Source organism: Carassius carassius, chromosome 24 (genome assembly GCF_963082965.1).
Source record: "Carassius carassius chromosome 24, fCarCar2.1, whole genome shotgun sequence".
NCBI classification, from domain to species: domain Eukaryota; kingdom Metazoa; phylum Chordata; class Actinopteri; order Cypriniformes; family Cyprinidae; genus Carassius; species Carassius carassius.
The window spans coordinates 28,524,894-28,538,994 of record NC_081778.1 but is presented as its reverse complement, the minus strand read 5'-3'; the positions used below and the strand labels follow the sequence as shown (position 1 = coordinate 28,538,994).

Genomic DNA, 14,101 nt, shown 5'->3' with positions numbered 1-14,101 from the left:
AATACAAAAACAATTAACAATTGTATGCAATCCATTTAAATATGGACAATTAATTGATTATTTATGTGTGCTATGTACAATATTTTTTATATATTTTTTTTATTATTCCAAATCAGTCACTTACAGTGAGTTTTAATTTAAGTTGGTTAAGTTCATCTGTTCAAAAAAGCAAAATAATATAATTTTACAGGTAGATATAAATATAAATAAAAATGTTTGAATAGTGCGTGTGTATATATAGATTCTATGCTACAGTAAGAACAGCAAAATTGCTACATAATATTACAATTTAAAACAACTTTTTTCTTCTGTACTATATTTTAAAGTGTAATTAATTCCTATGATCAAAGTTGAATTTTCAGCATCACTACTCCAGTCTTCATTGTCACATGATCCTCCAGAAATAATTTTAATATACTAACATGCCTTCACTAGTTTTTATCAATGTTGAAAACTATTGCGCCGCTGCATAGATATCTAAGAAACAGGAAAACAGGAATCTTTTGTAACATACATACAGTATATTTACTTTCACTTCTGATCAATTTAATGTGTCCTGGGGATCAAAAATGAAAAATATTAATTTCTTTAAGAAGGAAAGAAAGAAAGAAAGAAAGAAAGAAAGAAAGAAAGAAAGAAAGAAAGAAAAAACATACTAACCCCAAACCTTTAAATGATGCGAGTGAATATAAATATGTATTATTAAAACAAAAATTTTTATGAGAAGCAAGCTATATTTACAGCCAGTAAAAGTTCACAATTAAACAGCTTTTTGGCAGAACTGGCAAAGAGTTAATTTTGGACTATAAAAATTACACAACCAGTACAGAAAAGGGCAAAAAGATGAGAAATAAAACAGCTTAACTGCAGGCACGAGAGACAGGCACTTGCAAACAAAGTGTTTATTGACTGGCGTCCTTGAGTGAGTACCAGATACAGAAGCGCAGTCATTGGCAGAGCTGTAGACACGACTATTGCTCAGGAACGTTAAGTCATTAAAATAAGACCAACAGAAACAAATGAATGGACGGTTTAATGAATGTAGAGGTGCTGGGAGGGGAACAGTCTGAAAGAAGCAATCCTCCACCATCAAACCATCCATCTCTCCTGCTCACTGCCGTAATAACCCTCCCATAAATCTGAGTGTAAATACCTACCGTCTCTCCAGCCAATGCAATCTGTCCCTCTCTCTCAATCTCTGAAGCTCACAGCTCACACACACACACACACACACACACACACACACACACACAATCACACACACACACACACGCACACACAAACATAGCCATAGAGTTCTCTCGCCTCGCACCCACGCAACTCTTTTACATAAATCAAACAGTGTATTTATCCATCTCTCTGCCTCTCTTTTTTTTATCAGAGCATTTTCCTTCTCCTCACCTCTCACATTCAAATCTCAAAATCTCTGAGATGTACAGTACTCTCTCCAGATGCACAGCTTTGACTGAGCTGATCTCACAGTTCTTATTAAGTAGTACGTCAGTTATAGTTACATAGGTGTTACATACTGATTCATCTGAAGCCAGTGTTCTTGCTCATACTGTCTCTTGACTGCATTTGGCAATCTTGATCTTGTACTTAGTCAGAGTTGGTTAAAATTTTATTTTTTCAAATAGGACTGGTTCTGTAATACTGTATACTGTAAACAAATAATTTGTATGACCTTTCGCTCCACTAACAGTTTTTTTGTGTGTGCCTATAGGGACAAAACATGCTACAAGCATCAAAGTTGTTGCCATGACAAAAAGCAAGCATCTTCTTTTTTATAACTCTTAATCAACAATCAGCTTTCGCATGAGTAATTGTTCCTTGTTTGATTGAAACTTAATTTTGTATCCTATATTCCACATCACAGACACAGCATACACTGTTAAAAATATTCCGTAAAATATACGGTAAAAAACCGGCAGCTGTGGTTGCCAGAATTATACCGTAAAAAATACAGTAAAACCCACAATCAGCTTTTAAATAATAAGATACATAGAAGGTGCACGGTGTCATTCACACAAGCACTAAACACCATCATGGTGAGACTCATTAAACTGAAATATGCAATAAACATTAATTTAACAACATTTTATGTAACATACAAACCTAATAAACATAACAGATGAGAAACAATTAAGAAGAAACATAGTTATTTAAAAGAAAAAACATCAAATTCAAACAAAATTTGAAATGCAACGCAGAGAATTCTGGGAACGTAAGTTTACGGTTTTTCCCTGTAAAGTTTACAGGAAATTACCGTTAACCAGTAAACAGCATTGTCACAGTTTTTTTACCGTTAAAATCACAGTCATTTTTTACAGTGTAGATTACACTCTGTCTTAGGTTTAAGAGACAGAACAAAGTTAGTACATTTATAAATTAAATAAAATGATTCTTTCTGTCTAAAAAAATTATACAATTCTTTAATAAAATAAAAAAATACAATGTAAGAAACATTTCTTATTGTCATTGTTGAAAACAGCTGCAGCCAAATATTTGTTTTTGGAAATTGGGCTACTTTTTTGATGAATAGAAAGCTTAAAACAACAACAATCGAGCAATTATTTTAACATTATAAAAGTCTTTACTGTCACTTATGGTCAATTGAATGTGTCCTTGCTGAATAAAAATATTAATCTCTTTAACCTCCCCCCCCAAAAACCACCTACTTAAACAACTTTTAGAAGTACACCAGCACCAAAACCCACATAATTGTTAATTGAGACTTTAAAAATATCACACCCACATTGTATGAAAGAGGCTTTTTGATGAATTCAAAAAAGAACGTTCATTTTCAGATGAAATAATCAGTGTGTTAGAGAGATGCGTTTCCATGACGACTGCGAGACTTTGAAGAATTATATAACTTTGTTCTGATTTGTTACGATTGCTTTGTTGAATTCAGAATCAGTGCAATATTGTTTTTCAAACACTGTCCATTCTATATATATATATATATATATATATATATATATATATGTGTGTGTGTGTGTGTGTGTGTATTTGTGCATGTGTTCATATATTTATTTATATAAATACTTTGACTGTGTGCAGCATGTCAGAGCAAGACAGTTTAAACAAATGATTCAGCAAAGGATTTACTTAAAATCAATCTCTAGTTTCCAAAATGAATTGTCACATGATACAGAAATAAACTATAATTCACTTTAATGCGTCTGGGATGGATAGAGCATTAAAAACACAAATTAATGTTCACCCTTATGAACGCCTTTCAAGAACCGCAGGACTTAATGGACTAAACCTGATCGCAGGCCAGAGGTCACTATTGCTTTTAATTACGCCAAGCTGAAATCCAAAGTAAAGAGGGTTCGATACGTCCATTTATTTCAATTTCTCCCTCTGCCTTTTTTGATCCAAATCCAGGCTCTTTATTTGGTTGCCATGGCAACATTTTCTAGTACCTTACATTTGACTTACATGATGAAACACTGAAGTGATGTAACACGGACTAACACGCATGAGAACACGTATGTCACAACACAGTCGGATGGATGAGAAATGGCAAGTTGCAATTCGATGGAGTTAAGACAGGCCCCGTCTGTTATCAAACACTATATGACTGTGTTCTGCATCTCCAGGCTGAGAGGACATATTTTCTATCACACAACAATGGACTTTAATACTCCTCCCAACATAGGTGTGTGCAAGTATGTATCTGTGTGGGTAAGAGCATGCATGTGTGTGAGCACTTTTTATTCTCAATGTAAATCTGATATCAAGCTTAAAGCCAGAGCTGAAGTGTGTGGGTGGAAACAGCTTCAAGCTTCAGTCCCTTTGAGAGAGACAGAACGGAAGAGAGAGAGACAGCTAGAGGAGGGGGAGAACAAACATGATAAAAGTGAAACTAGTGAAATAAAATAATAATAATTGTTCAGCCTCTGATTGATATGCATTGTGGATCGATCTTTACTGCCAAATTGGATTTGTAATGGTCCACTGTGTTGTGTTTTACCATTAGGTTTTCGGGGTTACGAGGGGGTTAAGTTTTTGCCTGCTGTTTTTGCGCATGTGTGTGAGTGAGTGAGATGAAGACTAGTAAAGGGATTATCCGTTCAGCCGTGTGTGCTTCGTGTTTAATAGCTAACTTTAATACTCCAACATAATAATAAAAATGGCTGAGTTTAGCTTACCACCGCTGGCCCCTTTTCTTCCCGTGCCTGGTGAACCGCCTATTCCAGGGGTGCCCAACCCTGCTCCTGGCGATCGATTGTCCTGCAAAGTTTAGCTCCAATCCTAATCAAACATACCTGAAGCAACTAATTAAGGTATTCAGGCTTACTTAAAAATTAAAGGCAGGTGTGTTTGATTAGGGTTGGAGCCAAACTTTACAGGACAGTCGATCACCAGGAGCAGGGTTGGGCACCCCTGGCCTATTCCATGGGCGAGCTGGATCGATGGCTTCACGGTGTACCTCGAGGCCATAGGCCTTTGGTTGACCCTGGTGTGCCGCCGGTCATACAGCCCCTGCGCAGAATTCCCCTAGCCATGTGGGAAGAAGTTACTGCGGAGCTTCAAATGATACTGGACATCGGAGTTATTGAACCGGTCAATGCATCTCCCTGGATTTCTAACCTGGTCATTGCAAAAAAAATCGGGAGGAATACGAGTATGTGTTGGCCTGCACTCTGTAAATAAGGCGGTTATCCCAGACAAGTACCCCTTACCCACAACTGAGGAGCTGACTGCTTACTTCTATGGTTCAACAGTCTTCTCAAAACTGGACCTGCGCCAAGGTTATCTGCAGGTGCCACTCCACCCTTTTAGCAGAGATCTCACTGCATTCGTCACACACGCTAGGGCATTTCGATATACTCGTATGCCGTTTGGCCTAAGCTCCGCCCCCAGCTGCTTTCAAAAGTTAATGACCACCATTTTGGCTGGAATTCCTGGAGTTGGAGTATTCCTGGATGATATAGTAGTCCATGCGCCAGATGTCCAGACCCATAACGACCGTCTCAGCAGGGTGGCCAGTGCTCTCATGGCACATAACCTTACATTAAATGGAGAGAAATGCACTTTTGCAGCCTCAGCCATAGACTTTGTTGGATACCGCCTCATGTCTAGGGGCATCGCCCCTCTTCAGTCAAATATTGAGGCGATACACAGAATCCCAGAGCCCACCTCTTCCTCACAGGTGGCCTCATTTCTGGGCATGACAGCCTATTACCTTCGTTTCTTGCCTCAGTACTCCCAAACCACGGCACCCCTTCGCCAGTTACTAAAAAAAGAAGAGCCATGGAACTGGACTAGTGCATGCTCCGAGGCCGTTAGAACACTAAAGTCCCAGCTTACCACACCTCCTGTCTTAGCTCACTTCAATCCTGATAGTCAGCCTATCGTCACCTGCGATGCCTCCACACAGGCACTGGGCGCAGTGCTGTCGCAGATGCAGAATGGAGTGGAAAGACCTATAGCATTTGCCTCCAGAGCTTTGACCCCCACAGAACAGCGCTACTCTGTAGGTAAACGCGAGGCCCTTGCTTGTGTCTGGGCAACTGAATGATGGCATCTCTTCCTCTATGGTCGGCATTTCACTCTCCGCATGGACCATCCGGCTCTGACCACACTCTTGTCGGCCTCTGGCTCAGGTCATAAACCCCTGCGTCTGCACAGATGGGGTGAGCGTCTAAGGCAGTATGACCAGGAAATTATGACATGGAGTCAGACCTCATTCAGCTGCTACACACACCTCTACAAGAATCGGTCTCCTTGGAGCAGCTGCAGAGGGAGTCCAAGTGTGACCCCACACTAACAACACTGCGCACATATATACGCTCAGGATGGCCAGCACGGGTGCCCGAGGAGCTAAAACCTTTTGCTAAGGTACAAAATGAACTGTCACGTTGGGGCGATGTGTGTGTCTCTAGAGGCCTTTGTACAGTGGTGCCACGCAGCCTGCGCGCACGTGTCTTATCAATGGCGCATGAGGGGCACTTGGGTATTGTAAAGCTTAAGCAAAGATGCCGAGACCTGGTTTGGTGGCCAGGCATTGATCGTGACATTGAAGGACTGGTCAGAGATTGTGAACCATGTCTACTCAGTGGAATGACTGGACAACCGGTCTCACCCCCTTTGCAGCCTGTTCCATGGCCATCTCACCCATGGGAGCACCTTCAACTTGACATCTGTGGGGAAATTCATGGCCATGGTGTTCCCCACCATCAGCGCTTTCTGGTGGTCGTGTATGATCTCCATTCTAAATGGCCTGAGGTAATACCAGCCGGGACAGTTACAACACAGACCATCACTCAGATACTGGAGAGTCTGTTCGCTCGCTGGGGCATGCCCCGTGCCATCACTACTGACAATGGGCCGCAGTTTACCTCTGCAGACATCTCCAATTTCCTGTGCAGTAAAGGAATTAAGCATTTCCGTGCCGCACTCTACCATCCCCAGGCAAATGGTGGGGTTGAAAGATTCAATCAAAGCCTTAAGAATGGCATTTGTGCACACCAGGCCCAGGGGTATGCATTCCAAACAGCACTCAACTCAACTCTTATGCATTACAGAGCTAGCCAGCACACCACAACTCAGGCCTCTCCTGCTCTGCTTATGCTTGGCCGAGAGATGAACTTGCCATTGGACAGACTGAGACCACAAGAATTGTCAGCTACAGCCTCAGATGGCACCTGGGCAGCAGCCAAAGCTGCTGTAATTTCAAACCAGAGGCGAATGAAGGCCAACTTTGACAGAAGACACAAGGCTAAATCTAGTAAGATGACAGTTCTAGACTGGGTTCGGGTCCAGAGACCACACCGTAGCAATAAAATGGCATTGTTTTGGTCTGAACCCCTCCAGGTGGATTGTCAGTTAGGGCCTCCCACATTCTTGTTGAGCGATGGTTCTCGCTGGCATGCTAGCAGACTGCGGAAATTGCCAAACCCTTTCAACTCACACATGTGCTCACAGACAAGGGAGCCTAGTGGAGGGCCAACACACAGCTCGGTTTTTGCACCACCATCACCGCTGCCAGTACAACCACGGGCAGGCCGAGTGCATCAAGGTTCCCCTGTCAGGGTGGTCCTGCATCAATGTCCACCAGCTGTGAGGCCTCAACCTCTTTATCCACTGCCTGATGGGAATCAGGAGGGCCAAGGAGGGCCAAGAAGTGCCGCAGTCAACAGTAACTGAGAGTCGGCCGATTCGAGCAAGAGCTCGTCCCGCATACCTAAAGGACTTTATCACAGACTTTAATGCTTAGGTGTTTGGTTATTTCCTATAGTTATAGCTTGAGAGAGCCCAGTTTTGTTCTTTGAAGGGGGGGGGGGTGTTGTGTTCTACCATTAGGTTTTCGGGGTTACGAGGGGGTTAAGTAAAGGGATTAGTTAAGGGATTATCCGTTCAGCCGTGTGTGCTTCGTGTTTAATAGCTAACTTAAATACTCCAACATAACACACTGGGCTTAAACAAAACAAAGAAATAAAAAACTGCCTTATTACAGTTTTTTTCGATTGCTAAATGACAGTGAGAACAACTGGAGCTCCATGTGCAAAACTCTCAGAGCGCAAGGAGTGCACAAAACGACGCGTTTAGTGACGCATCATGTGCAAAACTACAGTGTGCACTACCAACAGTCACCTGATCTAAACAGTTCACATCAGCTGCAAAACTCATTCCTACCAACACAACTCTTAAAACACATGGTTCAAAACAGGCTCAGTGCAGCCAAACACTACACACAACCCTCACTGAGATAACACACACTGTCACTCAGAACACACTGAGAGGAAAAACACTAGCATCAAACACCAATACAGAAAATACACACTTTTCATCTTTACAGTTTGAACAATTTCAGTGACTTCATACAAAGTCATATTTTCAAAATCTTGCACAGATTTTCTTGATCTTGCACAAAACCGGACGCGTGCACTCAGATATATGCTGCTCTCGTCCGAAAACAGAGCACGGTTTCAAAAATGGATTTGTAGTTTCTTTACAATTTAATAGTATTAGAAATGAATCAGGTGTTTGGATGATTTGTAAATAACCTAGTTTAACAGTTTGGTCAAACCCTTCTGAACAATTTATCTAAACAAACAAAAACATATGATTCTTAAAATTAATGTGGTCATATAGGCCTATATATATTGTTTACTTGGATTGCTATAGCCTATAAATTTTTATAACAATAAATTCTACAATAGCATCGCTGTTTGGACATTTATTAGGAGTTTAATTAATTTATTTATATATTTTTAAATCCAGTGTTGTTTTCAGTTCAGATTTTTTCTTCCATGAAAATCCACTTATATGATACAGTTATATGATAGTTACGTGTAATTACATTGTCTGCAAATGCATTAAACCCATAGCGCAGGGGTCTCCAACCTTTTTGTGAGTGAGGGCTCCCTGAAGGGATAAAATAGTCTTGAGGGCTACTTGTTTGATATAGGCACACACACACACACACACACACACACACACACACACACACACACACGCACACACACACACACACACACACACACACACACACAGTTTCAAGTTTTGAAAAATACAACAACAAACAGTAATATTGTTAAATATTATGACTATTGACTATATAATTACCGTATATACCCGAAAAGACAAGTTTTTTTGTCCTAAAAATAGGCGTTTTTGTCCTAAAAAATGGGGGGTCGTCTTATATTCGCGATATAGACAAAATCACGGGGGGAAAGGAAGAAAGAACAACGGCATAAATATGAAATAGTGACTGAATGATATACTTTACATAGTTGCATGTAAATTTAGAAAAGCAACATAATATCTGTGTTTAACTAAATTAAAACGCTGCTCCTCTGCCGCGCGATACGCAGAGAGAACAAGAGAGGTGCGCGCACGAGACGCAGAGCGAGCGAGCGAGAGAGAGCGAGAGAGAGCGAGAGAAAGCGAGAGAGAGAGACAGACAGAGAGGTGTGCGCGTGCGAGACGAAGAGCGAGCGAGAGAGAGAGAGAGAGAGAGAGGTGCGCGCAGGAGACGCAGAGAGAGAGAGAGAGAGAGAGAGAGAGAGAGAGAGAGAGAGAGAGACGTGCAGATTCTAAATATTTTAAACTATTGAATTATTTTATTATGTTTTAATGGTATATGAAATGTCACCAATAGTTATTTTCTCATTTTATAACATTATCATAAAAAAAAAAGAAAGATTACAATTCAGGCTATTTATAGAACGTGCGGGCGACTCAGAGACTCCACGCGGGCTACCAGGTGCCCGCGGGCACCATGTTGGAGACCACTGCCATAGCGTATATCTGAGCGTGCGTCAGCCCCAACCCGCCCCGCAAATAAAGTGCCAATTTCTCTACCCACCCCGACCCGACCCGCGGGTTACCCACAAGGCATCACTAAACACCACCTGTGCTGTAAATGACAGTGTTAGTTTAGTGTCACTGAGTTATTAATATTAGTCAATCATTTTTAAGTTTTAGTCATTTCCATTTTTTGAGTTAAACTACATGAATATGAGAAATGTTTCTTTGGCAATTGGGTGAAATTAAATGGTTTTTTTTTTTTGTATATGTTATTTATTTTAAATTAAGTAATAAAGTGAACAATTCCAGTTCTGGATGCTGAATGTTCAAAACAACATTTGAATTATGCAAAAAAATACAAATACCAATGGTGTGAGTTTGGAGGCGGGGCTATCAGTTTTTTGACAAATGTGACCCTGGACCACAAAACCAGTCAAAGTTGTGTCAATTGTTCGAAAATGAGATTTACACATCATCTGAAAGCTGAATAAATAATCTTTCCATTGATGTATGGTTTATTAGGAAAAAATCTGGAATCTGAGAATGCAAAAAAATCAAAATACTGAGAGAAAATCGCCTTTGAAGTTGTCCAGATGAATTCTTAGCAATGCATATTACTAAATCAAATTTAAGTTTTGATATATTTACGCTAGGAAATGTACAAAATATCTTCATGGAACATGATATTTACTTAATATCTTTATGATTTTTGGCATAAAAGAAAAATCAATAATTTTGACCCATACAATGTATTTTTGGCTATTGCTAAAAATATACCCCAGCAACTTAAGACTTAAAGGGATAGTTCACCCAAAAATCAAAATTATGTCATTAATAACTCACCCTCATGTCGTTCCAAACCCGTAAGACCTCCGTTCATCTTCGGAACACAGTTTAAGATATTTTAGATTTAGTCCGAGAGCTCTCAGTCCCTCCATTGAAACTGTGTGTACGGTATACTGTCCATGTCCAGAAAGGTAAGAAAAACATCTTCAAAGTAGTCCGTGTGACATCAGAGGGTCAGTTAGAATTTTTTGAAGCATCGAAAATACATTTTGGTCCAAAAATAGCAAAAACTATGACTTTATTCATCACTGTCTTCTCTTCCGTGTCTGTTGTGAGAGAGTTCAAAACAAAGCAGTTTGTCATATCCGGTTTGCGAACGAATCATTCGATGTAAGCGGATCTTCTTGAACCAGTTGACCAAATTGAACTGAATCGTTTTAAACGGTTTGGATCTCCAATACGCATTAATCCACAAATTACTTAAGCTGTTAACTTTTTTAATGTGGCTGACACTCCCTCTGAGTTAAAACAAACCAATATCCCGGAGTAATGCATGTACTCAAACAGTACACTGACTGAACTGCTGTGAAGAGAGAACTGAAGATGAACACCGAGCCGAGCCAGATAACGAACATCGAATGATTCGTTCGCGAACCGGATATCACAAACTGCTTTGTTTTGAACTCTCTCACAACAGACACGGAAGAGAAGACAATGCTGAATAAAGTCGTAGTTTTTGCTATTTTTGGACCAAAATGTATTTTCGATGCTTCAATAAATTCTAACTGACCCTCTGATGTCACATGGACTACTTTGATGATGTTTTTCTTACCTTTCTGGACATGGACAGTATACCGTACACACAGTTTAAATGGAGAGACTGAGAGCTCTCGGACTAAATCTAAAATATCTTGAGTTATTAATGACATAATTTTGATTTTTGGGTGAACTATCCCTTCAAGGTTTTGTGCTCCAGGGTCACAAATGGGAATGTTTGGGAAACCTGTCTGACAGTCATTATTTATCAAATTCATTTCATGCCTCTAGTGGCACAAATTTCATGTTCAATATAAAAAGGTTTCTAAGAATATATTTTAGTGTTTTTAGATCTTTGGAAGCTGCAAAAGAAAAAAGTGATGCCTGTAAATCATGGAGACAAATTGCCAAAGGACTTTTCTTTCTTCGTTTGTCATTTTCAAGGATTTTTCTCTTGCAGCAGTGGGTGTTTTTATAGCAACCTTACACTCTTTTCAGAAAAGCATCACGAAACAACCTTCCAAACGGTTCCACAGACTACAATACAGTAGATATGCTTGAATCAACTGAATAAAGATCTCTGCAGCATTGCATATAATCAAAATGTAGTATAGTAAAAAAAATTTGTAGTAAATTTTAAATGATGACTGTTTTTATGAGGTCATTCATTTGATAAACCTGACAATTTTAATGCATTTGTATAATTTTATCTTCTAAATAAAATCACCTTTTAAGAGAATTTGTCATTTAATCTATAGGCCAAATAAATTATGTGACCCCATGTAACAACCAACTGTAATGTGCAGATCATTCCTACTTACACCAGAATGCAATTGTAAGGGGTGGTACAATCCCTTACTCCTCCTTAATTATTCCCGTCCAGGATCCAGAAGTAATCTCAAGCCACCAAGAAAGACGAATTGTCCAAACTGTCCATCTCTGATCATAATCCAGTCACAATTCTTAAGTCACTTTCTTCTGTTTAATTTGTGAATGAGTTCTTTCCCTTGGCAGAACAAGAGTTCCTTTAAAGGTCAACAGAACGATGAATGGCCACACCATGTTTGGTTGTAATCATGTGTTAAATATGACTTACTGACTACTAAATAAATATATTCTTGCTTTCTTTAAGTAATCCCATATGAAGTAATGTACAACTCGGCAACATTTTGACCTAATATGTCATAAATCTAATTCTAAAAAGGTATTTATGCATTACCTGTGGTTATTGCAATCAAATGTAGGCTAAATATATTATAGTAGTTTGCTTAGTTGAATACATATATTTCACTAATACTATATTTATGACTACTACTTGGATATCTAAATGTATTTACTTACAAGAATAGTAAGAATTGTTAAAAATGAATATTTACAATCAAGAAATTGCACTCTATACGTATATTAGTATATCCTGGGTGTTTAACTGTTAGAATTGTTGCGTCTCATTTCTCCACCTCGTCTCAGTCACTCTCTCCAGCCCCGACAGCGGCTGTTCCTCAGCAGAATGCCAGATGGAGAGCTCCGGGTCCCGGCGATGCTCGCCGGCTCCTTTACACACGACCCTGAAATGACGAGCCGCTTCCCTTCTGCCTTTACTGCGGTTACCAACACCAGATCTGCGGTGAAACTCTCTCATGTTTTACTTTAGCTATTTTAGGGTGTCGTTTAGCGTTGCAATCTATCTATCTATGTTTAAAACGCTCTACGAGAGAACTTATCGGAGCATGCACACACATGACTAAGGTATTTATTCTAAGCTAACACTTCCATAGACAGTAAAACACTGGCATCTAATGCAAACTTGTGTGTGTGTGTGTGTGTGTGCGCGTGTGACGGAGCCAGACTTCTCCGCAGCTCTGTGCCAGTGACACCGACGCGTAAATCCTCCGAGCGCACGGAGTGCACAAAACGACGCGTTTAGTGACGCATCAAAGCTCCGATTCAAATGGACGGGTCATTTGCATGAGGACTTCCAAAAGCAATTCCAATATGGAAATCCTTAGCACGAGGAAAAGCTGGAAGTCCTTCTTGCTGTATTCCGGTTTGCTCGTTTCCAGTCATGCACACAGGAATACCAGCAGCAAGGCGATGCATCCTTTCCTGCAATTGTCCTTTTCTTTACTGCGCTCTCGCTCACTCGAGGAGACAAGAGGAGCGAAGTGGGGCTGAGCTGGACAGGGGGGTGGGGGAGAGATGGGATTTGATGGAGAGAACTTCATGTAAAAGCCTGGGGCAAACTCTCTCTCTCTTTCTCTCTGTCTTTTTCACTCTCTCTCACACACACAGCTCTGGTGTGTGTGTGTGTTTGGATGTGACGCTCGCAGGCAGCCGGTGAGTGGAGAGGCTTCTGTAGAGGTGGGTTATGTGGGAGGAATGTGTGTAATTACACAACCACACAAACTGAAGACAAATGACAATGCAGATTAAACGCGGAGAGTGCGTGTACAGTACAAAGTAATGCTGCAAGTCGCATGTTAGCTTTCGCTGCTATCTTTGCTTTTAATTCTAAAAGCTAAAAGATAATAAAGGTTTTTACATTTGATTTGGACCACAAGGGTATTGTGGGTGGTTGGCAGAGCATTACATGGCTGCCAAGGTGTTCTGAGGTTTTCAGTGTGTTGCTATGCGGTTGCTAGGGTGTTCTGAGTCTCTGACTGGTTGCTAAGAGGTTCTGGTTAAAACAGCCCACCCTCAAGTTTTTATGATATTCTGGCAGGCTGACAGTCTGATCGCTTAGAAGAATGACAGTACTGTACAGCGCTTCTTAAAGGGAAAGATCCCACAAAAATGTATCCTCATGTTGTTTCAAACTTATATGACCTGTATGAAAGATAATTTGACCTAAAACTATTGGGTGGACTATTCTTAATATATAAATATACATTAATAATTCACACAAACACACACAAAAAAAATGCATATTCCTACATACATACAGTAAGCACTGAAATATTACATTATATTATAAAAAATACATCAATTGTTTTTTTTTAAGCAATTTTAATTTTAATTGTTTTTTTTTAAAATGTTTTTATTTGAATATACTTTCAAAGCAACGTTTAATGTAAAAAAAAGTTTAATATTTTTTGTGGATTTTTTAGGATTCTTTGAAGAATAAAATCTAAAAAGAACAGCATTTTTTTTAAAGGAACATTTTTGTAAAATGCTTTACTGTCACTTTTACTGATTACTGTATTCTTCCTGAACAAGACCAGGAATTTGTAAAAAACACACAGAAAAAAACCCCACCTTACTGACCCCAAACCTTTGACCAGAAGCATTCTGTTTT

The 14,101-nt window shown here is 39.8% G+C and overlaps 1 protein-coding gene across 8 annotated transcripts in view; it reads right to left on the bottom strand.

The window, feature by feature from the left end:
* Nucleotides 1–14,101, bottom strand: part of LOC132103388 (ras/Rap GTPase-activating protein SynGAP-like) — a 138,271-nt gene that overhangs the window by 60,417 nt on the left and 63,753 nt on the right. Inside the window, exon 1 of one of the 8 annotated variants that reach the window (XM_059508464.1) lies at nt 11,627–13,024. The exons of the other annotated variants lie outside the window; for them this stretch is intronic. The gene's annotated coding sequence lies outside the window, so the exon portion shown is untranslated. Of the gene's footprint in view, nt 1–11,626; nt 13,025–14,101 lie in introns of those variants that run through there. 8 annotated transcript variants of the gene reach the window in all.